The 26,283-nt window shown below is 29.6% G+C and overlaps 1 long non-coding RNA gene across 1 annotated transcript; it reads left to right on the top strand.

Annotated features, from left to right (window-relative positions):
- The first annotated feature begins 5,943 nt into the window (after nucleotides 1-5,943).
- LOC145094752 (uncharacterized) lies at nucleotides 5,944-26,078 on the top strand. The gene is made up of 4 exons (XR_013703534.1): nucleotides 5,944-6,057; nucleotides 6,138-6,347; nucleotides 25,055-25,154; nucleotides 25,872-26,078. It is a non-coding gene; the product is annotated as an uncharacterized LOC145094752 (long non-coding RNA).
- Nucleotides 26,079-26,283: the final 205 nt, after the last annotated feature.

Here is a 26,283-nt window from a genome sequence, read left to right as displayed (position 1 = left end):
TGCACCAACTTATCCTAAATAGACAATTTTCTCCTTCTCCAAATTAAAGGTCCTAGGAAATTTACTTTTTAAACCATCTAACAAGACGTCTTCCCAAAAAAAGTAAGAGCACCATTTCCAACCATTTTTATGCAAATTTGGAAAAGATCAATCCCTTTTCCTGTAACTAAGCAACTACTTTCAAAATATCGTTCCATACAGACTATCTCCTGGTAGGCAACGGAGAACCAATTAACACCTTAAATTTTAGGAAGGGCTTTAACCACACGAGCGTAAAGACTTTGGGTAAAAGAGAGAAAATACAAAACCCACTTGAAGAAAAGAGCATGATTAAGAGCAAAAATACTACTAACCCAAACCACCATTTTTTTTTCTGAGCTAAAACCTTACTCAATTTAATCCATGTCATCTTTTTCTCTTCTAAATCTGCCCTTATAAAGAAATTATTACGTAAAGCTTCTATTTTCTGCAAGATTCTCATAGGAGCTCTAAACAAAGACATGTAAAAAGTAGGAAAAGACCCCAAAACTGACTTAATAAGAGTCAGCGACCACCAACCTAGAAATATTCCCAAGAACAATTAAACCAAAATAAGAAAAATGAATCAACATGGTAGCACAACCAAAATGAATTGGCAATAACATACCTTGATCATTGGGAACACCAACTCCAAGAATATGGCTATTATTTAGGTTAATTTTCAAACCCGAAGCAAGATAAAAATAATGCAAAACACAAACGATGGTCCGAACAATAGCTTCTTTCAATTCTCTTATGAAAATTGTATCATCTGTGTAGAACAGTCTACACATGAGAGACACAGAGATTAGAATATGAATCACAAGAGATCCCGGTGAAATAACCCTGATCAATAACTCTCTGAAAAACCAAATGCAAACTTTCCATAATCAAGATGAAAAGAAAAGGCGATAAAGGATCTATTTGACAAAGGCCTCTATAAAACAGGAACTTTTGAGTCAATGAACCATTAACAAAAACATAACCTCTTGAGGATTATAAACAACCCTAAAAATTATATTCTTACATTATTATATTTTGATTCAATTGTTTTCAAAAACCATACTAAAGTTTAAAAAGAAAAAAAAAATTATATGTACCTTGTAAATACGTTTATATAACGATTTTCCTACTTATATTTACACGTCAACCTATTATTTGGTTTTCATTATATCTAGTATTGTTAATTGTTCATATAGTTTTCAAAGGAATTTTTTCAATTTAATTTTTAAAGAAATAAATGAAAGAATGTTTATATATATATATATATATATATATATATATATATATATATATATATATATATATATATATATATATATATATATATATATATACCAATGACTTCCAGCCTGGCTGGGAAGAGGTACCGGATTTAATACCCACGTGGAGTCAAAGGTCAAGAGTTCAATCCCTGCAAAACCCAATTTGGGTGCCTCTTAAACTTGTGCCACATGTGGGGAAATTTTCCCTGGAAACCCCTATGAGGGCTGGGTTTGCCCTGTAAAGAAGCTCGAAACCGGGGTGCTCGTTGAAATATGCGAGTAGGCTTCCGTTTAATCATTTGTCGTTTCCAATATATATATATATATATATATATATATATATATATATATATATATATATATATATATATATATATATAGGTGAGATCCGTTGAAAACTCATAGTTTTCTAAAAACCCGATAACTAAAGGTGGAGCGTTAGATCAAAATTAACTCATTAAATGCATGATCATCATCTTACCAATCTCATTTGATTATTTATTTTTTTTGTGTTATTGGAAATATTAATAAAAATATCTAAAAATTAACATTATAAATCAAAATTTTGGATTTTTTTTATAAAAATAATAATTTTCGAATTTTTTAACAAATGTAGATTTTTTAATTTTTTTTCGAAAACGTGAATTTTAAAAAATATATAAAAAATATTTTTTTTAAAATGCAATTTTTTTAAAAACGTAAATTTTTAAAGATCAGTAAATTTAAAAAAAAAAACAAGAGTATTTACAAAAACTATAATTTTTTTAACCAAAAAATTCAATATTTTAGGTACATGTATGCATATTTTTTCAAGTGTGTATATGCCTATTTCTTATAGTATAATATTTGTAAGTAAATAATAATAAAAAACTCATTTTATTTACTAATCTATTAGCATTATTTTATTTGATATAAAAAAAATATAAAAAAACAAAAAATATTACAAACATTCAAAGTGTTATCATTTCTTCGTGTGAAGATTCTCATACTTTCTTCCATTTATCACTTTCACCTCTTCAATATTTTCCACAATTTCTTCCAAATCTATAAGAAAATTAAAAAAAAAAATGATAGTACAATAACACTCACAAAAATGCATATGGATATATCACGTAAGTGTAACATGCCATTATATCACGTAAGATAATCACATGTGACTATATAATGTAATATTCACATGCGATTGTATCTTTTACAATTCAAATGTGAAATTCATATGAAAATTTTAAAAAATAATTGACGAAGAACACTCACACAAAATGCATGTGTGCATATAGATGTAACCATATATGATTCACTTTTGATTTACATATAAATCACATGTAATTCATATGTGATTTACATATGAATTACATGTGATTCATATATGAATTACACGTGATTTACATGTAAATCACATGTAATTCATATTTGATTCACTTATGATTTAAATGTGAGTTACATGTGATTCATATGTTAATTACATATGAATCACATGTAATTCATATGTGAATTAAATGTGAATCATATGTAATTAATATGTCATTCGCTTGTGATTTACATATGAATCACATGTACTTCAAATGCTCAAAAGTTGTTATAATCCTAATACAAGGCTTACTAATCCCATTTAATTGTTTACTTACATCACCAAATAGAAGTATTAATGTCACTAAAATGAGAATATCACCCCAATTTGTGATCAGACCATCCACGATAATTAGGAGAGCCTAAGAAAGATAATAACTGTTTTAAAAATTGTAATAATTTTATAACAATTAGTTTTAAAGAAATATAACTAAAATCATCTTCATTGCTCTTCATTGTTGTAACATTACAAATGAGAAGTGTGCAAAGTAATAGATGTTGTTGTTTTTTTACCACATGATGTATCTTCTTTGTTGAGACATGGAAATAATACTCATTAGAGTTAATGAAAACAAAAAAAAATTGAACTCTTGTATTCCAATGCTAAAATAATAATATCCACTTGAGGATAGGAAGGTCATTCAGTTATTTCTTTATTTCTTTTTTTTTCTTTTTTTTAACGGCAAATACAAATATATATACTAAACTAATCCTAATTTAGTCCACCTATGTCCACAGTAGGACTTGAACCCTCAACCTAAAGGAGGGAGGGCAACACCGAATACCACTGGGCTAGAAGCCCTTTGGTGGAAGGTCATTCAGTTATATATGTATCACAAACATATGGTTGATTCGTCGGGTTATAACAACTATACAGACAATAAGAATTGTTAAAAAGCATTCAATTACATCTGAATGTAACTAAGTTATGATTTATAAATTTTTAGAAGCTTTTGATGAGCTCGTTAAACTTTACACCATAAAAGCATAAATAGACTAATGTTTCAATTAAAACTCATAAAAATCATTATAATAGTAGGTTAAAAAGGCATGAACTGTTAAGAAAAATATATAGCATTGTTAGCATGGATAAAGCATGTAAACAACAAAACATAATCCAGAAATTGAAAGGTAGTATAAGGGTTTTGAATCATGCTCATTCTCTTAGTAATCACTTTCCAGTATGCTTGGAACAATTATAAATAAAGAAGGAAAAGTTTGAAGTAAATCTAATGCTCCAGTAATGATTGAAGACGTACTCAATTGTGCATAATTAAAAACCAGATGCAACGCTAAAAGAAATAAAATGAGATTAATTACCAAATCATTGTGGTCGATCGTCAATCTGCATTGTGTGAGCGGTGGATTAGGGGCAGATTGAAAGATCGAGATCAATATCGTCGTAGATAAGGTGGAGATGCGAATATGTCTTTGGAAATGAGATGGAGATTTCAAAAGCTCGCTATCAGAAAATCAATTTCAAAATTGTAAAAGAAAAACTCACCGACAGGGAAAGACCGGAGGAAGGACACAATCAGTGATTGTTGTTGCCAATGGTGAGGGTTGGCTCTGAATATGTGCGTCCATCGGAAGGGAGATATGTGTAGAGGCATGACAGGAGGAGAAGCATAGCAGAGGGAAACAGTGGGCCAATAACTTTTTCTGATTATGGATACTAATGAGAGGAGATCATCGGAGGCTAGGAAGATGACGGTGCTGGTAGGATTCGATAGTGGAGGCGGTAGGATGCTTTGATAGTGGAGGCGTCCAGATTGAAGGCGTCCAGATTATGTTACTTTGACGTAAATCAGGGATTAATATGATTAAAGGGATTTCAATTAAGTTCTTCCTACAATGTCCCTTGTGTCATTTTATAAATATACCCCCGTGTTTTTTTTCTATTATTTACAAAAATGTCACAAGAGATCTTGACCTTCTATTATTTTGATCTAACGCTCGGTTTTTAATTCTTTGTTTCTCGAAAAACTATGAGTTCTTAAATGATCTCTCTTTATATATATATATATATATATATATATATATATATATATATATATATAGAGAGAGAGAGAGAGAGAGAGAGGTAGGTAGGTAGGTAGGTAGGTTCTAATGTTTCTCACATCTATTGTGTGCTAGAATGCACCAATAAGAATTTATTATTAATTATATGTATATTAAATGCTATCCATACACATAACCCATTTTTGTGGAAACTAATTAAATTCGTCATTAATGTCAACAATAATATTCATATCTAGAAGAATTCGTCATTAATGAATTCATATCTAGAAGAACGAGAGTGTATTCCAACAGAATGACAGCGTATTCTAGTAGAATACACTCTCGTTCTTCATATTTCATGCAAATTTATTGTATTTTAAGTGATTGAGTCCTGAAACAAAATATGAACTCATATATAAAACCCTAGATGTAAATTCGTTCTCAAAGAATGTTATTGCTGACATTAATGACAGATTTAATTAGTTTCCATAAAAAGATAATTATAATTATGGATATCATTTAATATACATATAATTATGGAAATCATTTAATATCTATACTTATTTAATTAAATAATTATTTAATTAACTAAATTTCTATTGGTGCATTCTAGCACACAATAAATGTAAGAAACAAAATAACCTAGTCCTATATATATATATATATATATATATATATATATATATATATATATATATATATATAAGTTCAGGTTCATTTGAGACCATTCTAATTTTGTGAGACCGTGAGACCAAATCTAAAAAAAAAAAATTAAAATGCAAAATAAATGGAAAAATCCAAAAATTCTTTTTTTAAATATTATTTTCGAAACTTGAATTAACTAAAAAATAAAAAATAATTAAAAAAAATCCCTTTTTTTTTTGAAAAATACGTGAAATATTCTAATAGAATATTACACTGACATATTCTAAAAAATAATTTTAAAATGCAAAATAAATGGAAAAATCTAAAAATTCTTTTTTTAAATATTATTTCGGAACTTGAATTAACTAAAAAAAATTAAAAAAAATTCCATTTTTTTGTAAAATACGTAAAATATTCTAATAGAATATTTTATTGTACATATTCTAAAAATAATTTTAAAATGCAAAATAAATGGAAAAATCCAAAAATTCTTTTTTAAATATTATTTTCAGAACTTGATTTAACTAAAAAAATATAAAAAATAAATAAAAAATAAATAAAAAAATGCGTTTCATCGGTCTCACAAAATTAGGCCGTCGCACATGAACCTAATCTTATATATATATATATATATATATATATATATATATATATATATAATGGCCCTAATCTTCTTAATTGCAAAATAAATTCATAAAATTTTTCTCATCTACAGGTGAAGAAATGGTTTTTGACGATAAATGGGTTAGAATGGTGTATTGTTAGGACATGGGAGGAATATGTAAGTTACCTTTATCATTTTTATATTTGTTGTCACAACTTTTGTTGGAATAATAATCAGGATATTTTGGTTAATTGTAGAATGCATTTGAGAGATATATGCTTGAGAAGTACGGGGATGAAATCACTCAACATACGGGGGATGATGCCGAGTTGTGGGCGCTAAGTCAGGAAGGGAGAAATGATCGTATTTTTGAGAAAGGATCGTCTAGTCATCAATTAATGGTGACAGGGACATCACCTTACGGGTTTACTATGTCCTCCATTGAGTATGTACATTCTCAACTACAGGTATACTTATTTCATGAAGACATTATGTTTTTTATAATCTTTTTTTTGCTATTATCTACAAAAAAAATTATTATATATTAGTAAGATGATATATAGTATGTTATTAATTATATAAAAAAAATCAAGTATAGTGATGTTATGTATAAAAAATAAAATGTTTTGCTATTATGGAAAAATGGTAAGGTAAATTGCGATAATATATATATATATATATATATATATATATATATATATATATATATATATATATATATATATATATATATATATATAGTAATAAAAGAATAGTTTTATTCTATTTTTACATTTGTCACCCTATTAGACCTCCTAATTAATCCATATTTTTTTTTGTCATGTGTCACTCTATTATGTTTTCTAATTAATGCAATCTACTTGTCAATCTATTGATTTCAAATTTCAAATTTTAAATTTTTCATTCTAAATACATTAAATTAATAACATTAGAATAAAAATTTAAATAAAAATAATATAAATTTTAAAATGATATAATTTTACATGTTTATTTAAATCAATGATTAAAATTTTTTATAACTAAAAAAATCTTTTAATTAATAATTTATTTAAAATAATTTTGAGTTTTTATTTTAAAAATTTAATTAATTTTATAACCGTAGTTTCCACGGGTTATAAACTAGTGTGTATATATATATATATATATATATATATATATAGACACACGTTTTTGTTATGAATAAAAATTAATGTATGTTGCTATTGTGGATGAAAAATATAAGTATAATGTTTATATTAACAAAAAAATAAAATATTGTGTTATTATGTATAACAAATAAATCGTGTTATGATAATGGATAAAAAAAATAATGTATATTGCTATTATTAATAACAAATAATATATGTTGTTATTATAGATAAAAAAAAAACATAAGTATATTCCTTATATTGGTAAATAAGTGTAGTATGTTGTTATTTTAGTTACAAATTAAAATATTTTGTTATTATGTGTAAGAAATAAAGTTCATTGCTATTATTGGTAAAAAGTAAAGTATGTTGTTATTATGGAAATAATAAATATGTATATTTTCTATATTGGTAAAAAGAAGGTACTATGTTGGTTAAAAGTATAGTAAGTTGTTATTTGATAAAAAATTGAAGTGTTGTTCTTATAGAAAAAAGTAAATTATCCTACTTTTACACATAAAATAAAGCGTTGCCGCTATGGATTATAATTGTAACTTCACAAATTTTCAAACTATATTTTTCAACTATATTTTTTGTTTTGAAAACAAAAGTAAATCATGTAAAACCATTCTTCCATAAAGACCAAGGTAACAAATTGTTTTGACAACACCAAAACCATGTTATAAAAATGTATCAGAAACATCACAAAATCAACGAATGTTGAAATCATAAAATCATCTACGATGTGGATGTGGTAAACTCACGATGGGCCCTTCCCACGATTAGAAGAATAACTTGTAAAATATTTAATTTTAAATTTTAAGTACATAACTCAGTGAGTTCTACAAATAATACATAATTCGTTGTAATCACTATGCATAAATACATCGAGCTTGTGGGCTTTCGCTATCATCCTTCAGAAATTTAGGCTCATGGTATAACACCGGTCTTGACATCATCCAACAAGCCTATAGACTCACGACACAACATCAGTCTCTTCATCGTCCAAAACGAACTTACTGGCTCACGTCACAACACTGGTCTCTCCATCATCATACAAGAATATAAACATCATATACAAACAATAGGCAAGAGTCCACTAGTAAGCATGCCATCATACCATAGTATTACACATACATCCTACACACAACGGATCAAATAATCACTTAAGTAATATAGTATGGAAACTCATCTAAATCTAAAGAGCTAAAAACACCGGCTCATGTGAGCCCTCAAACAAATCAGCTACATCTACCGCCTAAGTCAAACAAAGGTCAAACCTCAATCCATAGCTCACCCTTAAAGTTTGGCGAAAAGCCAAACTGGTCAAAAAGTTAGCGGTCAAAGGTTTATGTGTCGCGCCCACTAGTTCTTCACGTCTCGTGTACTACCCGATGAAATAGTTGTGTTTCCCAGTTCGACGCGTCACATGCTAAGAGGCTGCATGTGTCGCATGCATTTTTCTAGACAACCTCTTTGTTAATTGCTTAATCCTCTAATTCAAGGGTTGATACTTTCTAGAACTTTTTAAAATATGCACTTAATGGATAAAGTTTCCAACTTTATCTATTAACAAATCTCCATTTTCCAAATGTCAAACCCTAGATCTAAAACGTTTCAAAAATGCACAATCAACTTGCATGGTACATAAATGGGCTTATTCTAGCATTCCAAATACACCAAAAGATTCAGAATACATCAATAAACTGATAGGTTTTGATAGCTAAAAACGATTTTTATATCTTATAGTGGCAAACAGAAGAGATTTTAAAATAAATATTATTTTAGGACCATTTGAAAACAAAACCTCTGAGGATTTATTTACACAAGTTAGAAAGATTATAAAACAACCATAGGATGTTTATATGACAACCTTTGAAGATTTTGAAACCACTTGGCAATTGGCTAGTTGATGAAGATGACAAAATAACTATTATTATAATGGCAAACTAAAACGATTTTTAAATAACAATTATTTTAAGAATGTTCTAAAACAAATCCAACAAGGATCCTTTTACAAGAGTTAGAAAGATTATAAAACAACCATAAGATGTTAAGATGACAGACTTTGAAGACTTGGATCCTACTTGGCAATTGGGGAGTTGATAAAGAAGAAAAAAAAAGGTTTGATCTTCTCTAGAGGTATCCACCAACAAGTTGGACTCACCAAGAATGTTAGTCCTTCACTTGTATTAGTACTTCATAATCCTTTAAGAACCAAACATAATTTAGTGTTAAAGGAGAAGAACTTAATTACTTAATTCTTTCACTAGTCTTCAAAAGAGAGAAATAGAGGATAGGGGATCATGCTCTCATGTTTAGAAAGAATGTAAATAAGAAGAAAGACAAATAAAAGCCTGTATTCCTTATATACTAAGACCCATGATCAAATGCCCATACTTTCATTAAATACAACATATATTAGATCACAAAGGGATGGTGCATGTAATAAAGAGTTAAACAAGTAAACTGGCCCATCCCTTTGGTACTTTCGATTAGGAAGATAAGTGAGAGGATGGGAGTAAAGTGTTTAACACTTCACTTCATTAAGCTAATGTATATGGTTAAGTATAGTGAACTTCAATTTATCCAGCAATTTGTACACAACATATTAAGCCATACCATATGATTAAATATCTAGCTATAGTGTCTAGAAATATTATTTTCATAATATAATAATTCCCCAATTAAATAAAAGAGTTGATAATATTTATTTGATAATCAAATTAGAATAAATACTCAATAAATGAATATTTGCTAAAGGTGTCACCCTATAAGACCATATGTTATTGGCCAACATCATTCTAAAATGATTCTTGAACATATAGATCAAACAATCTCTAATATCCACAAGATTCATTATAGATTGACAGACACAATGGTTGACGTCTAACAACAGACCACTACCCCCAACAATACAAAAAAAGTGGTACCATCTAACAACAACTAATTTCAAAAAGCTCCAAGCTATAATTGGTGCATAAATGTTATATTAGTTATCTCTTTGTCACAAGCATCATGTTGAATATGAGAAATGGATAGCATTCAATATCATATGATGTTCAACTTTTAGTAAGGCCTAGATGTATAACTCTCAACGAAAAAAAGGAAAAAAATCTCATCTTAACTACATACGCCTTTTATGTAGTTCATGTTATACCGAATAACGACCTTTGTAATGATATTTTAATAGGAACAACATTGGACCTTATCAAAATACAAACATCCCCATAATCAAGTCTAAAATATGCATCTTAGGTCGAAGAATACACATATGATTTGTTTTTTTATTAAGAATCACTCATGACTACGATCCATGGAGAGATCTTGAGACATTGCACGTCTAATACTTCTTCTCCAACAAGTACTAATAAATTTGGTTCCATCCCTTTGTTATTTTCATCTTCATGAAAATCAATCAATCCAATTCATACTAGTCTTATTTCATAGTTTCTTCTACAACGATGAATGATCATAGACATTTACAATAACTATATTATTCAAGGATTAAACATGGTAATATAGAACACATTAGGATTTTAATGAAAAGATTATATCCAATATATCAAGACATTACAATAGTTGTTGTTAGTATTATTCCAATAACCAAATACTAAATTTTAGTGAAATCCAATCACTAGAATAAAGAAGTCCTATAATTCTAGTATGAAGTTCACGCTTTAGCTAGTGAACGGGTTCATTAACTGGATTCGTCAAACTTGATATGTATAAATTTTGCGAATATTAAAATTTTATGTTTCATTTATATCACATATTTAGAGAAAACCATCGATAATGTTTTAGGTGCTTAAATATGAACTCTTAATTGAAGCATCTACATATGTTGTTTCCTAAACAACAATGTACAATGACTTTGTAGTGTATTGCAACAAATTTTTTCTTGGAACTCCTATCTATACAACTTTTCCTTCATTCATAATGAGTACACGCCCAATTGCAATTGCGGATAATCTCAATATGTTTGGAAGTTTGCATTTGTGTCATAGTTTACACATTGCTCTCTTTCAGATACTCCGCAAATCATGGATATTTCTTTCGTTCCTCATAATTACTTTAGAATGTTCCTTTCAGTCACCCTATAACTTATTCTCATGCTCTAAGCATATGACGTATGTGGCCTTCATGTATAACATGGAACATATGATGAATCCAGTTGCAAAAGCATATGGAACACAATCGTACTATCTAGCTCAACCTTTGTGTAAGGATTCTAAGGCATACTTAAAATCTTGTCATATGGTATTTGCAATAAAAATTCCCGTAGAGTTTTATATCTTGAACCTTTGAATATCTCGACAATGAATGCAATTTTAATGAATCTTTTAAGTTGCCATGATCTATCTATATCGATATTTATTCCAAGAATTAGTGTGTCTTTCACATACATGACTAGGAATGTAACTGCACTCCCACTAGATTTCTAGAAAATACAAGTCTTTTCATTTATAAAGAAAACACATTTTTGATTTTCTTATAAAAAGGAGGATTCTTAGTTTTAGATATTGGCTTTACATATAAACAAATTTCCATCCATGTATGGTTTCTCCTTTGAAAATTGTACTCCTTATAGCCATAGTATATCGATGAAGATTAATTAATCTCGTACATAATTATCATAGATGAATGCATCTCTATGTATTCATGGCTTTAAGCCATTTGTTCGATTCAGAATTTGATATAGCAGTTTGGTAGTCTGAAGTGTTTACTATAAAAATTTCAACATCAGATACGAGAAATCCAAATTTCTCTAGCTTCTATCTGCCACTATGATGCATTTAGTTTATGGTCTTTGAACCTTTAGAGTTACATTTTGCTCCCATTTAGAAAAAAAAACCTTTCTAAGGACATGTCTTTTAGAATGATCATTAGTGGTATTGTAGAAACTTTATCCTAAATAATCTTTTTGGACATTCTACATAAATGTTATTATTGGACGTTAGCTTGAGTTAAGCTTCTTGTCTTACATATGCTCCATAAATCTATACCTTTTATATAAGGCTATAACATTTCATCCTTAGTATTTTGAAGGTATTCACGCTACTTGTTTGGTTGGAAATAAATATTCAAAATATAGGTGTTGTAGTAACCATAACTCAAAAAATTATAATGGAAAGAGTTCTTCAATTCATCATAGAGCATACCACGTCATATAAGATCTAATTACTCTTCTTAAACATACAAGGATTATCTGGTTCGAATAAGTTGTGATTCGATATCACAACTCCTAATATGATCCCAGAAGACCTTGCTTGAAACTCATTTTCGTTATTAGAATGAAGGGCTTTTTCTAATTAACTTGTATTTAATCTTCACTATAAAAGAGTTTGAGCATTTCAAAAGTTTCAAAAGCAACGAATAAAAGTCGTTAGTGAAGTCAATTAAGTATCTTTCACCATATCTGTTCATAGGATTGAAAAGACCATATACATCAACATGTGTAATTCTTTAACAAATCTTTTTCACTTTCACTACCATTAGAGAAAAACGATTGTGAATCATCTTTACATATAAATAGGACTCACATATATCAAATTAGTTCTTAAAAGTACCATCTTTGGAACTTGGGATATGTGTTTCTTTTTTATATTTTTAGGATGATAATGTTATAGATAAGATTGAGTCAAATATTATTTGATTTTTTTGGTGTTATCTTTAGAACTATGAATTTAATGAAAACATATAGATTTACTTCATGAATAACATTATGAGAAAATAATCTTAACATGAATGTAAACATCCATTAGATGATAAGTAAATCTAAATTACTTCAAAATTTGCAACTGTTACAATATTCCTAGTCATAATAGGTACTAGAAAAACTATTGTTTAAAATCAAATAGAAACTATTTGGTAATCAAAAGTTTCGTCAATTCAAACAACATTTTCTTTCCTCTAGCATGGAGTACCAATCTGCATCTAGTCAGTTTCTTACTTCTTCTAAACATCTACACATAAAATAAGATATTAGTGTCATATTTATTATCGTATACTTAAGTATATAGTGAAAAGTATATAGCTCTATCATATAAATACTTGAAATGTTGGTATCACCGTACTTCCTCAACTTGGTGAGATAAGAGGAGGAGTTACTCTTCTAGTGTTCCGCCTATCCATAATTATAAGAAGACGGATCACGTTGGACCTTTTTTGATTTCTTGGTTTATGTTGTCTTTCCCTTTTCTGAACCATAGACCTCTTAGACCACACATTGTGACTCTCTTTGACATTGTTAGCTTCTAATGTTAGAACAATTTTGTACCAATATCAATGTTCTATCGGAATATCTACTCTACTTGTCGAAATATCTGCTATGCTTCCTAATTTTGCAAGACCTTCTCAAGGTTTGGGATCATTATTCCCAGTATGATGTAAGATACATCATCAACTGCACAATCATGCTTCCACCAAGCATCATTATCAGACCAACTGGTTGATAGAGGTTTTTCGGGAATGGGACCTTTAAGAATGTATCTTTGCTTGTTCTTGAGAAGAATTTCAATGTACAATACTAGTCGTAGAATTTATAACATTGAGTCTAACTATCTCTTATAAATCAACAAAATCTTACAAAATTTCATTTAGTATTTTAAATATGTAAGTCTTTACAAATTAATACTTTTGATTGTTTCTAAAGCATTAATTAGTTAAAGTCTAAGATACAAGTTACTAAACAAGTAAATGGTAGGTGACCTTTAACCCATCTACTTAATCTAACGAGATAGGTAGCGATTACCAATTTCATCAAATGTAACTCCTAGTATATAGGATCCTAAAGAACTTTTTGTTTAACTTGACATGTTTGATCCCATCTATGCCTCGGACCTCTCATGCTTAGGTGACCTTTATCACAGATGATTCCCGATCAAGTCATCATTCTTGAAAAACTTGTGGTGTCGACATTTAACAAGCGGTTACGTGACCTTTCTCCCACTAGAAAAAAAAAGAAAAAAACCTTGGCAATCATAAGACAAAATCCAAGTATTTAGGTGATCCATCGCCCATAAGGACCATACAAACGTGATGGGTTTTCTACATAAGAACAATCCTATGTGCTCATGCAAACCCTAATGCTTAGATCTAGGTTTCTCTATTGTACATGCAATGAATCCAAGACTTGCAAACCCTAATCTAGCATACAACAATCAATATTAACATATAGAATCAGATCTAGATGTTTACATCTTGTTTCTCTAGCTTAATTCTTCTTTGCTTGAGCTTAAGATCACAATTGTAACCCCTCTAATGGATCACAAACACCAAGAAGCAATAAGGCAACTATGAGAGAGGGAGGAGGGATGCTATTTTCGTTATAGGGTTTCTCTAGACAATTAAGTAGCTTAAAATTGCATCCAGGGGTCTCCTTTTATAGTATAGGTTGCTAGGGTTTTAGTTTAAACCATAATGGACAACTTAGCCACCAAGTAGCCGAAGGATCCTTCCAGAAGAAGGCCTTGGACGAAAACATGAAGATCCTTCTTCATATTTTCGTTCCCCTTGGTCCAATAAGTTTCCTTAACCTAAAATCCAACTGTCACACTTTTGACAGTTTATACCCCTTTATTTAATTAATCTCTTTTAGTCACCAAATTAATTCCTAATTGATTTATGACTAATACTAATTAAATAAATATGACTTCACCTTTAATATATTATTCTTATAACATATTAATAAACCATAATATCCTCTCTCTCATTAAATTACCTTGTCAAGTTGCTTTGGTGAAGGCAACCCAAAAGGACCATGCATAACCGGGTCAAGTACATACCAAATATAGTTACAGGCTTAGACACTAATCCAACAGTCTCCCACTTGGATAAGTCTAGTAACTATATCTCACATACGACTTCAAGATCCGATTAGCAATCGTAGCTCTTATACGCTGCTGTCAACTCTGATCAAACTTTGTCCTTTAGATAAGGGATCGTATAGCCCTCTGTTATAGATATCATGCTGACAATTCTTATTGTATTGCATATGTTTCTCGATCTCCGATTTTTTCGACATAAAATTTAGTTGAACACATCAACTTCATTCTAACCGAGCCCGACACATAAGTCAAACCAAATCATCGAGTGGCCAGGATATCGCTTTTATACTCTTAGAATAAAAGGAACAGATAAAATTCGACTCGTATGCTTTTACTATTCACTAGCTAAGTTACACACAACAATGCATTTTATAACATCAAGTTACTGATGCGTTTTCGCATCATCAATGCATAATCAACTAGCAGACAATAACCATATATCTAGGTCTACAAGATTATATGATATTATCATCTTGCGATCACTTTCATAAAGCGATACCAGCAAGTGCAGGTTTATTCCAATGCTCAAATCATATTCATAAGCACTTATGAACCTTGCAGCAAACCTTTGCTATGTCTAAAACCTTTTAGAAAATCTACAAACTATTCATGACAATCTTCTTTCATATCTACTTCCAACATATGAGTGATTGTGGACTGTTCGAATAATCTCATTATTCAGGAAGTCAAAACATGCAAAGTGAAACTCAACGAAAATACTTAATCCTATATGGCCCCAAACTTGTGAGTATAAATAAAAACACTTATTATTTAGACACCATATTGATTACTCATTTTTCATTGCTTAATGTTTCGGATAATCAACTACTTACTTGAATTATAACAACAACTGTCTCATGCTCTCAGCATGCACACTTTGTTTGTTTATGGTTCATACTTTGTGAAATAGATCAATTGAAAACTTTTCAAATGATGCTCATCTCACAATTCCTTTTCCTTATTGTTAGTGTAAGAATACAATTTCTTACCACTATTAAAACACATTAGATTCTAACATTATATGCAACGATCCTTTCGTGAAGTTATAGCACAAAAATCACATAAGACTTGGCTAACTCCTTACAGAAGGCTCTATCAGAAAAAATTCCATAGATGTGATGTCTCTCTCTCAAAGTACATTTCTTTGAACATCCTTCTTGCATAAAAGTATATAATCTTAGACATTAATTCCTACTTTCCAACTCCTAATATGGAAACATTTCCATATTTGCCATATGACAAGTCATTCTTAATAGAGTCTTATCTATTCATAATAATGTCGGTATGGTCTATTCAATACTATACTTCTAACTATTTACAAGAGATCAATCCTTAGTGAACTTTAGATCGTCCTTTGATAGTTGTTTAACTATTTAGTCAAAACCGGTTCTATTCTCTTTTCCCTCTTAATGCACTTGGCATTTGGAAAATTTTAGAATGGTCAAATATTATAGCATATGCAATCGATCCTATACCTGAAGCATATTGGACACGATGTATAATGTTTAACATAAAGCCATGATACTTTATCATCCTTCTTCCATAATATTTTATGTGCCATGTTCTCATAATTCGAACTTTGAGAACGCACTATGTATCTTTGACTAAATTTATTAACATTTCTCGATCTAAGCTTTAGATTTTCAAACGAAGTATAATATTCTCTCCCTTAATTATAGCAAAACAACTTTTTCAACCCCTACAACTTTGCAAGGTGAATCTTTGTTTTCTATGATTAATATTGCCAACTTGCAATACTTACCATAATAATCATGCTCCCACTAACATGACGATTATTTCCATACAAGCATAACTCTTATGCTCCCACTACCGTTGACATTTATTAAGAAAACTTGAAATTCATGTTTCTAATACTAGATGCATTGATAAGTCTTTATCAAGCTTCTTGAACCCATACACCTTTCCTTAAATAACTTATATGTGTGTCTAAACAATTTTAGAACTCAAGTTACTGAGTCCCAAAACGTTCGGACCAACTGCCAAATCCCGCAATTCGAATTACGAAAAGGGATGTCGTAATCATAATCGAATTCGAGAATGCAATTTTCACAAATACTATTTTCTCAAAATCCTTTTTAGTGAAATTATTTCCTCACGAACAGAGAGAAATCTTATCACACTTAGATTTTATGGTGTATTGGTCCTATCCATGTGAATTTATCAAAATGACAATCATAAGACTATCTCTTTGAAAATTCAACTCTTATGGATTGAACCTATTTAATCTTGAGCTTTTGCCTTATGGCAGCACGGGTGCCCACCATGTCTTCCGAGTTGTTAATAAGATCACCCCTTCCAATCAATGTACCTTCCATTGATTAGGATGTCTTGCCTCTATTCAATCCAATTGAGAACTCATAGAACTCATATTGCATAGTTAACTAAACTGGAATGGCATAGAACCAAAATATGTCAACACGATTTGATTATAACCTCCAAGTCATGTGCTAGCGAGGATTGATAAGGTTTATTCTTGATTTGTTCTTGAAACTTTTCAAGATCATTTAGACTCCCACTTACCTCTTGACATATATGATTCTTTTGTCAAGAAACTTTCCTTGACAAAACAAATATTCAAGAGTCATTCAGGAATCCTATCAAGACTAACACTTTACTTAATTGGTTCCAGTTGGTCTTTGTCTTATCCAAGACCCCAACTAACCAATTTCAAATGAACAAAATAAGAAACTTTCCTATTCTACATTTGATGAGTGTAATAAACCTACAAAAATAGATATGTCATTGAATGTCACAATCTTAACTCTAAGACTTGATATTGGAACGAAGTATGATTGACTTTCTTGATTAACCATTCCGAAAATTTCTGATTCCTCTACTTAGTCATACAATGCACTAAGGTATCTTAGAGGATCAATTGAGAAATAGTTCTTAATCATTAAGACAATCATAAAACTCGATACAAGCACTCTCCCATCTTCTTAGAAAGGAGAACCTTTTATCTCTCTGCCTATTTGATTCTTATTATTCGTCCTACTATTTATTGAAACTTTTCAATCAACTTAGAATCACACTCAATCTCATAAGTGCAACCATATTTTCTGAACTTTTTAAAATTATTACGAATAACTTATTGTTCCTTGTGGTGGACTTGACTAGCACACAACATTGCAAACTTGATCTCTTAGTCCTTCGCTTGACTCTTTGTCAATGAATTAGTCTTAAATTTCCCAAATACAAAGTTTTTCATTCATCACACAAAACTAGTTGTATGATTCCAAGTTTCTTTCCAATTGAAACTTGGGCGATGAGAATCTTTCCTTATTTGGCAAATTTCGACTCTTCCACACATAACATTATTAAGAATCACATCCATCATTTGCAAGTAATATCAATAAACACCAATTTTCATAATCTCCGCAAATTTCGACTCTTCCATACATAACATTATTAAGAATCACATCCATCATTTGCAAGTAATATCAATAAACACCAATTTTCATAATCTCATTGAAGGAAATGTAAATAAAACAAACTCTATTTTATTGCGTAAAAACTTGTCCTTATAATGAAAATTTAATGAAAACTATGCTATTACGTATTGTTTAAGCAAAAATATCTAATTCCAAAAGTAGCAGGTAAATTTCGATCTTTGAACTCTTCATTATCAACCTTAGCGTGCTTCTTCCTTAAGCTTCTTTCCTTTTCTTTGATCCTGCAGAACACCAAAAATGTAATCTTATCACATTATATGTTTAGAATCTAGAATAAGAACTTAACATAGTTAGATAGTGGATTTCATACCTGAAGAAGAACCAAAACTCTTGGCTCTCCCATCTCTTTGATCTCTCAGGTAGATAGGGCAGCTTCGCTTCCAATGCCCTTTCTCATGATAGTAGAAACAGATGGACTCTTCTGACACAGCACATCGGACCATCACAGACTTAGTTCTTTCTGGACTTCTAATGTTGCCAGAGTCCATGGAACGTTGGGAGTTCGGTTGTCCAACCAAATATGCTTGACCATCACGCCAAATCATTGCTGATTCGGCAGAAATAAGCATATAGGTCAAATCGATGAAGGACACATCGCAATTCATCGTATAGTACTCTCTAATGAACTCACCATACGATTCAGGAAGTGACTGAAGAACCCAGTCAACAGCCAATTTTCCAGAGAACTCGATACCCACCATTCTTAACCTGTCAATGTGCAATTTCATCCGTAGGACGTGTGTACACACGGATTTCCCATCTTCATTTTTCTTTGTCAATAGGGCTTCAATGAGCTTGAACCTTTCAAGATTTTGATCTTGTGGGTCGAGGAGAACAATTAGAGGAGGTGGCAGAAGTGAAATGTCATCCTCTTGGTGAAAATTTTTCTCATCGGATTCGGAAATACCATAGTTAGAGTCAGACATCTAGAAAACGGGAGAAAAAATTCAAGTTAAGTTGATTAAGAATCCTTGATGTAACACCCAAATGAAACACCAAGGCTAGGATCCAACAACATTATTTACAACTTAGAAAGGGATACCGTACTCTAAAAGTAAATAACTTGAAGGTAAGTGAATGACGATTCACTAATTTTTTCACCATGAAAAACGAAAAAGAAATTAAGTTTTAAATGTATTTGAAAAACTCCTAGTTCTTTGAGATTCGTTGAACTTTTCAATGACATGTTTAAAATCTCGATATGCCCTTCAAGATTGTGACTGGGATGCCGAGGATTGCAAACAAGTTGTGAATAACCATGCGAATCAACATGGTGCACTCAATGTCTAATCACCTAATCAATGTGCTGGTAAGCCACGCACGCTCCATTGATCTATGATAAACATCGAGCCACCCTTCACCACCAATGTCAACCCCAAGTTAGTGTGCCGGTTAACCACACACGCTCCACTAACGTTTGACAAGGGTATGAAGTGTAATTCCATGGATTAGCATACATTTTCACATTTTGCCTAAAGTAACTATGATTGGGAATTTCTTAAAAGACATTTAGTTACTTTGTATACTTCATTATACTTTTAATGGAAGGTTTCGTCCTATCCTACCCGTTCGGCTAACGACCCCCCACTAGTGAAGAGTGCGGTGGGTAAGAGTGGATACCCATTTAATCGTAGTTTTATAGGCAATTTCCTTAAACACCCCTTATAGACCAACTTTGTGAATGGGGCCTACTAACGGTAAGAGTGACTATTTACTCATACATATATATATATATATATATATATAATATTAGACTTTTAATGTTATATATAGTACAGGGTGTATTTTACACTTTTAAAATACTAGGTGGTCCAATTTAATAAATTATACTTTTTAATTTGATTAAGATTAAACCAAAACTTTATGGAATTATTAACTCACTTTTAATTATACATTTTAATTAATTAATAAAACCATAAGGGTGTAATTTGAACCTTTTCAAAGTACTAGGATTTTAGAATTTAAAATTTCAAAATAAGACTTTCAATTAAATTTTAAAATCCAAAACTTGAGGGCAAGTTTTGAAACTTTTCAAAACACAAAGAATCAAATAACAAATAATACAAATTAACTCTTTGATTATCTTTATTTGACCTAATTCATATTCTAAGGGTTGAAATTTAACAATTCAAAATTAAACTTTAATCAAACATTTAAATTTCAAACTTGAGGACAAGTTTTGAACTTTTTAAAATATACAGGATCAAATAACAAATAATATAAATTAAACAATTAATTTAGTGATTATCTATATTTAACCTAATTTAATTCCTTGCAAGATAAGTTACCCAATTAATTCAAATAATCAATTTTAATCATATAAGGAAACTATTATCTAATCAATTGGTAATTATCTTGTGTTTTGGCAAGGATAATCTTTTGTTAACAATAAAAATCGAATTTTATTAGTTAGAAACTGATTAGGCAAGTATCCTTTAGCAAAACAGCAAGAAATCCCGAAAATCACTCTGCCAGACGACAAAACTTGTCGAGTTGCATCTGAACTCGTCGAGTTCATGCAACTCGTTGATTTCCTCAAAGAACTCGTCGAGTTCATCAGGCAGAAGGTAAGAAAAATGATTTTTCAACACACAAAGCATCCATACAATTGAAACCAACCTGGGTCTGATACCACTGATGGGTTTTCTACATAAGAACAATCCTATGTGCTCATGCAAGATCTAGGTTTCTCTATTGTACATGCAATGAATCCAAGACTTGAAAACCCTAATCTAGCATACAACAATCAATATTAACATATTGAATCAGATCTAGATGTTTACCTCTTGTTTCTCTAGCTTGAGTCTTCTTTGCTTGAGCTTAGGATCACAATTGTAACCCCTCTAATGGATCACAAATAGCAAGAAGCAATAAGGTAACTATGAGAGAGGGGGGGTGCTATTTTCGTTCTAGGGTTTCTCTAGACAATTAAGTAGCTTAAAATTGCATCCAGTGGTCTCCTTATATAGTATAGGCTGCTAGGGTTTTAGTCTAAACCCTAATGGACAACTTAGCCACCAAGCAGCCCAAGGATCCTTCCAGAAAAAGGCCTTGGGTGAAAACATGAAGATCCTTCTTCATATTTTCGTTCTCCCTTGGTCCAATAAGTTTCCTTAACCTAAAATCCAATTATCACACTTTTGACAATTTATACCCCTTTATTTAATTAATCTCTTTTAGTCACCAAATTAATTCCTAATTAATTTATGACTAATAGTAATTAAATAAATATGATTTCTCCTTTAATATATTATTCTTATAACATATTAATAAACCATAATATCCTCTCTCTCATTAAATTACCTTGTTAAGTTGTTTTGGTGAAGGCAACCCAAAATGACCATGCATAACCGGGTCAAGTACATACCAAATATAGTTACGGGCTTAGACACTAATCCAACAAAACGATGCACGTGTGTTGTTCAAAGGGATGAAATTAACTTGTATTTTAAGAACCAATTATATTATGTTAATAAAAATTCATTCTATTTAGATATTAAGCTAATATCTTTATATTCAAAATTTAATGTTAGATCCTTAAGAACCAATTATAGTATGTTAATAAAAATTCATTCTATTTTTAAGACTTGGAGTTTGGATGAGTTTTAGAATCGTTATTTTAAATCTCATTTTAGTGATAAATTTTTTTGATATTATGAATTTGTAAAATAAAGCTCATTTTATTTTATACACTCATTTTTTACATCTTATATTTAAAAGTCATTTTGACAAACCAAAACTATGTGATGATAATTATGCTCTAAATAATATTTAATATTCATAAAATATAATATCATCATATTGTATTAAATCTAAAACACAATCTCATATATATATATATATATATATATATATATATATATATATATATATATATATATATATATTTATTGAATATATAGTGTGATGTAAAAATAATACTATAACTTGATGTAATTACAATATACATCAAATTTAGTCATTTTAATAGAACTTTCTTTAATTATAAACGATATTGAGTTTACATTTAGTATAAAATATATTTAAGGTATTTTAAATATTTCAAACTTGACTATTACGAACGAGTTTTTACAATAAAAACCATTTTAATAAAAAAAAACTCAATTTTAAATTTTTTTAAATAATTTTAATAAAAACTCATTTCTAAACATCTAATGTTATAATCTAAATATTTAATTGTCAAATTCCAAATGATTTTAATTTATTATAAATTGTTATCTAGCATGCAAAACATATTTCCATACACATATCATAACAAATAACAACATAAAATAACTATTACAGGCATACATAAAAATTTATAAACAAAACCATTTATTACTAATAATTCTTATAATCTACCATAAGAATTATTAAGTTATTCGTAAAGGACTTAAAAGACACTTGAAAAGGTCTTCTAGCTTCCATTTTTCAAAACAAATCTTGGTTACAAAATGATTTCAGTCCACCATGTGTTGTGATGACATGTGACTTAAACCATTAAAATCATAACTAAACCCAAAACCATGAGTTGAAACTAAAGGTTGAGATTATATTCTTAAGTGATTAAGACAAAGAATATTCTTCCAAACTTAGAAATATCGTGGTCTTGTTACATTTGGAAAAAGAATAAACTATTCTAAACTAATTTCTTACATACAAAATAAACAAATGAAATCAACAGATATTTATGTATTTCATCTTTATGAATAAATAAGTAACAATGATCACAACACAAGGGTCCTAATCGCTTGTTTATACACAACATCATCATATGATATAAGAAACAAACACTTTTTTATAAGGCAAATTTATACAACCAAAATACATGAGATATTTGGTTGTATCAAAATATCAATTATAAAACTACAAGTTTTCATAAAAAACATATTTAGTAATTTGTTAGCAAAATGAGACAACAAACATGTTTTACAAACCAAAGGTTATCAAACATTAAAATAAAATTCTAACATGTAAAAGAGGCTCTCATACCATTGATAGGATTTCCTAGTTAAACCGATATTTTTATCTTATAACGACATACTGAAACGATTTTAAAATAACTATTATTTTACGATAGTTTTAAAACAACACCACCAAGGATCTTTTTAAATGAGTTAGAAAGATTATAAAGCAACTGGAATATGTTTAGATGAAATTTTTTGAAGACTTTGATCCCACTTGGAAATTGTGGAGTTGACGAAGACGATAAAAGACAAGAGGTTTGATATTCTCTAGATATATCCACCAACAAGTTTGAGTCACCAAGAATCCTAGTTCTTCACTTTTATGAATTACTTATTAATCCTTTAAGAACTAGACACAATTTAGTCTTAAAAGAGAAGCACTTAAGAACTAGACATGAAAGGGGATGATGCTCTTGGGTTTGGCAAGAAAAAAGAGAAGAAGCAAGACAAATGAAAGTGTTTGTGTTCCTTATATACTAAGGCCCATGATCTAATGCACATACCTTCATTAAATAGAATGATATGACATCAATGAGGGATGATACATGTAAGAAAGAGTTAATAAGCAAACTAGACCATCCCCTAGGTACTTTCGGTCAAAAAGATGAGAGAGCAGGAGAGTAGAATGTAAAACACTTCACCTCATTCAACTATGTACGTGGTTAAGTCTAGTGAACTTCAATGTATCCAAAAACTTGTTTACAACATATTAAATCATACCATATGATTAAATAGGTAGTTATAGTCTCTAGAAATATTATTTTAATAAAATAATAATTCATCAATTAAATACAAGAGTTGATATTATTTATTTGATAATCAAATAAAATTAAATACTCAATAACCGACTACTTGCTAACGGTGTGACCATATATGATCATATATTATTGGAAAACATCATTCTAAAATGATTCTTGAGTATATAAATCTAACATAAATAACATTTGGGATATGGTGTTCTCCCACCTCCAAGAAACAAGCCAAAATGGACCTAAAACTGCTAAAAACTTAGATTTGGAAAAGTTGAGCCATAAAGTTTAGAACATGATGACCTACTGACAAACATCATTCTAAAATGATTCTTGAGCATATAAATCCAATATAAATAACCTTTGGGACATGGAATTGTCCCAACTCCAAGAAACAAGGCCAAAATGGACCAAAAGTTCTAAAAACTTAATTTTGGAGAAGTTAAGCCTTAAAGTTTGGAACATGATGACTTACAAAGGTCCAAAGAAAGGAAATAAGTTAGAAATTTGAATGGATCTAGAACCTTGCAATTAAACCGACTTTTTTTTATTCTTCAGAAACAATACAAATGCGTAAAAAACTCCCAAATAACACAAATGGGGGATAGGGTTTAATTTTACAGGTTAGAGGCTAAAAAGGTGAACAAACCAAAGAAGTTACAACCTTTAAGTAGGGCCGAACACATAGGGTCTATGGTTTTATGCCTATGCAGCTACTCACCGTGTGCTTAAATAAAGCACGCACAATGTGTAATACAAGCTTGCGCTTTGTAACCCAAACACTCAAATTCTTTTATACTTAAAAAAAATGATAGATGATAGCAAACCGGGATATAAATGTTACAAAAACCAAGAATGTATTCCTGTTATTAATAAAAATAATTAAGTATATTTTCATATATAGGTACAAATAAATTGATTAACATTTTTATCACGGTTTCAAATAATATATGTTGTCATAATTGATCAACATGATACTAGATATAATTCATTTTACTAATTATACATTGTTCGTTCAATATTTATATATACTTGTTTTAACATATTTAGGTACGAGAGTTGCAAATTCAAATGGAAATGGAACGAAAAACACGAGAAGAGATGCAAACACAAATATCCGAACTTATAAGCCGATTTAGTAACCATTTCGGTAATCCAACAAACCCAAAATCGTTTTTCTTTATATATATATATATATATATATATATATATATATATATATATATATATATATATATATATATATATATATATATTTGAACCTTCAGAACCTATTTTAAAAAAAAAAAAAACTAAAAATAAAGAATTCATAACTTTTTATCATTTTTCAAATAATATCAAATTCTTTAAAATAGTTTACCTTTTATTTTTTTCAAATTCATAGTATGATTCTGTGCAGATTCACACGGTGAATCCGAAAAATATATAAGCTTTCACAATATGTAGTTATTAATTTAGATATTTTTAGTTTTTTTTCCAATAAAAAATAAGCTATAAAACTTGAAAAAATATTTGGTCCTTCAGAGAACCATTAATAATGGTTTCTATTGAATTTTTTTTTTCTCTCCCTCTCTCTCTCTCTCTCTATATATATATATATATATATATATATATATATATATATATATATATATATATATATATATAACCAAACGGGTAATGATCTTTGGTTTTTGTCCATATTTAGGTAATATTGTTTTTTTGTAAATATTTGATCAATAAACTTGATTGACGTATTCATAATAGGATAATATCATCAATAATTATTGATTATATTACCGAATTTTGAAAAGGATGAACAAGTTTAATGATTAATATTTACAAAAAAAAATATGATTATCAAGACTAAAGAGTGTTATCCTCCTAGGTCATTGTCTCAAAAAGGATTGACGGGAAAAAGTACTTTTTCAAAGCCTCTTTTACGGTTGATGAAATAAATAGGGCTAATTCTATATGTACAATAAAAAGACGGTTTGGTCTTGTAAGGGCTGAAAAGGCATTGGTCCATATATTTTCTTTATTTATCAATTTTATTGGAGATCAACAAGGATATTTATCATGCTATTGGTTGTAAATTTAGTGACCATCTTTAACTTACATACTAAACACCAAGTAATTTGATTGTTTTTTAATAATTTGTTTCCAATGCACTTGCCAACCATACTAAAGTAGTTATTATCTCCATTATTACTAAGGAATCAGTAGCGATCCCAAGGAATCAGTCGCGATCCCAGGACGTATGGATAGTGTGGTTTGTACGGGGCCTTCAATCTTAGCCT

This window comes from Lactuca serriola, chromosome 3 (genome assembly GCF_051521515.1).
Source record: "Lactuca serriola cultivar US96UC23 chromosome 3, Lser_US96UC23_V15, whole genome shotgun sequence".
Taxonomy (NCBI): Eukaryota; Viridiplantae; Streptophyta; class Magnoliopsida; order Asterales; family Asteraceae; genus Lactuca; species Lactuca serriola.
This window is presented reverse-complemented; position numbering and strand designations above follow the sequence as displayed.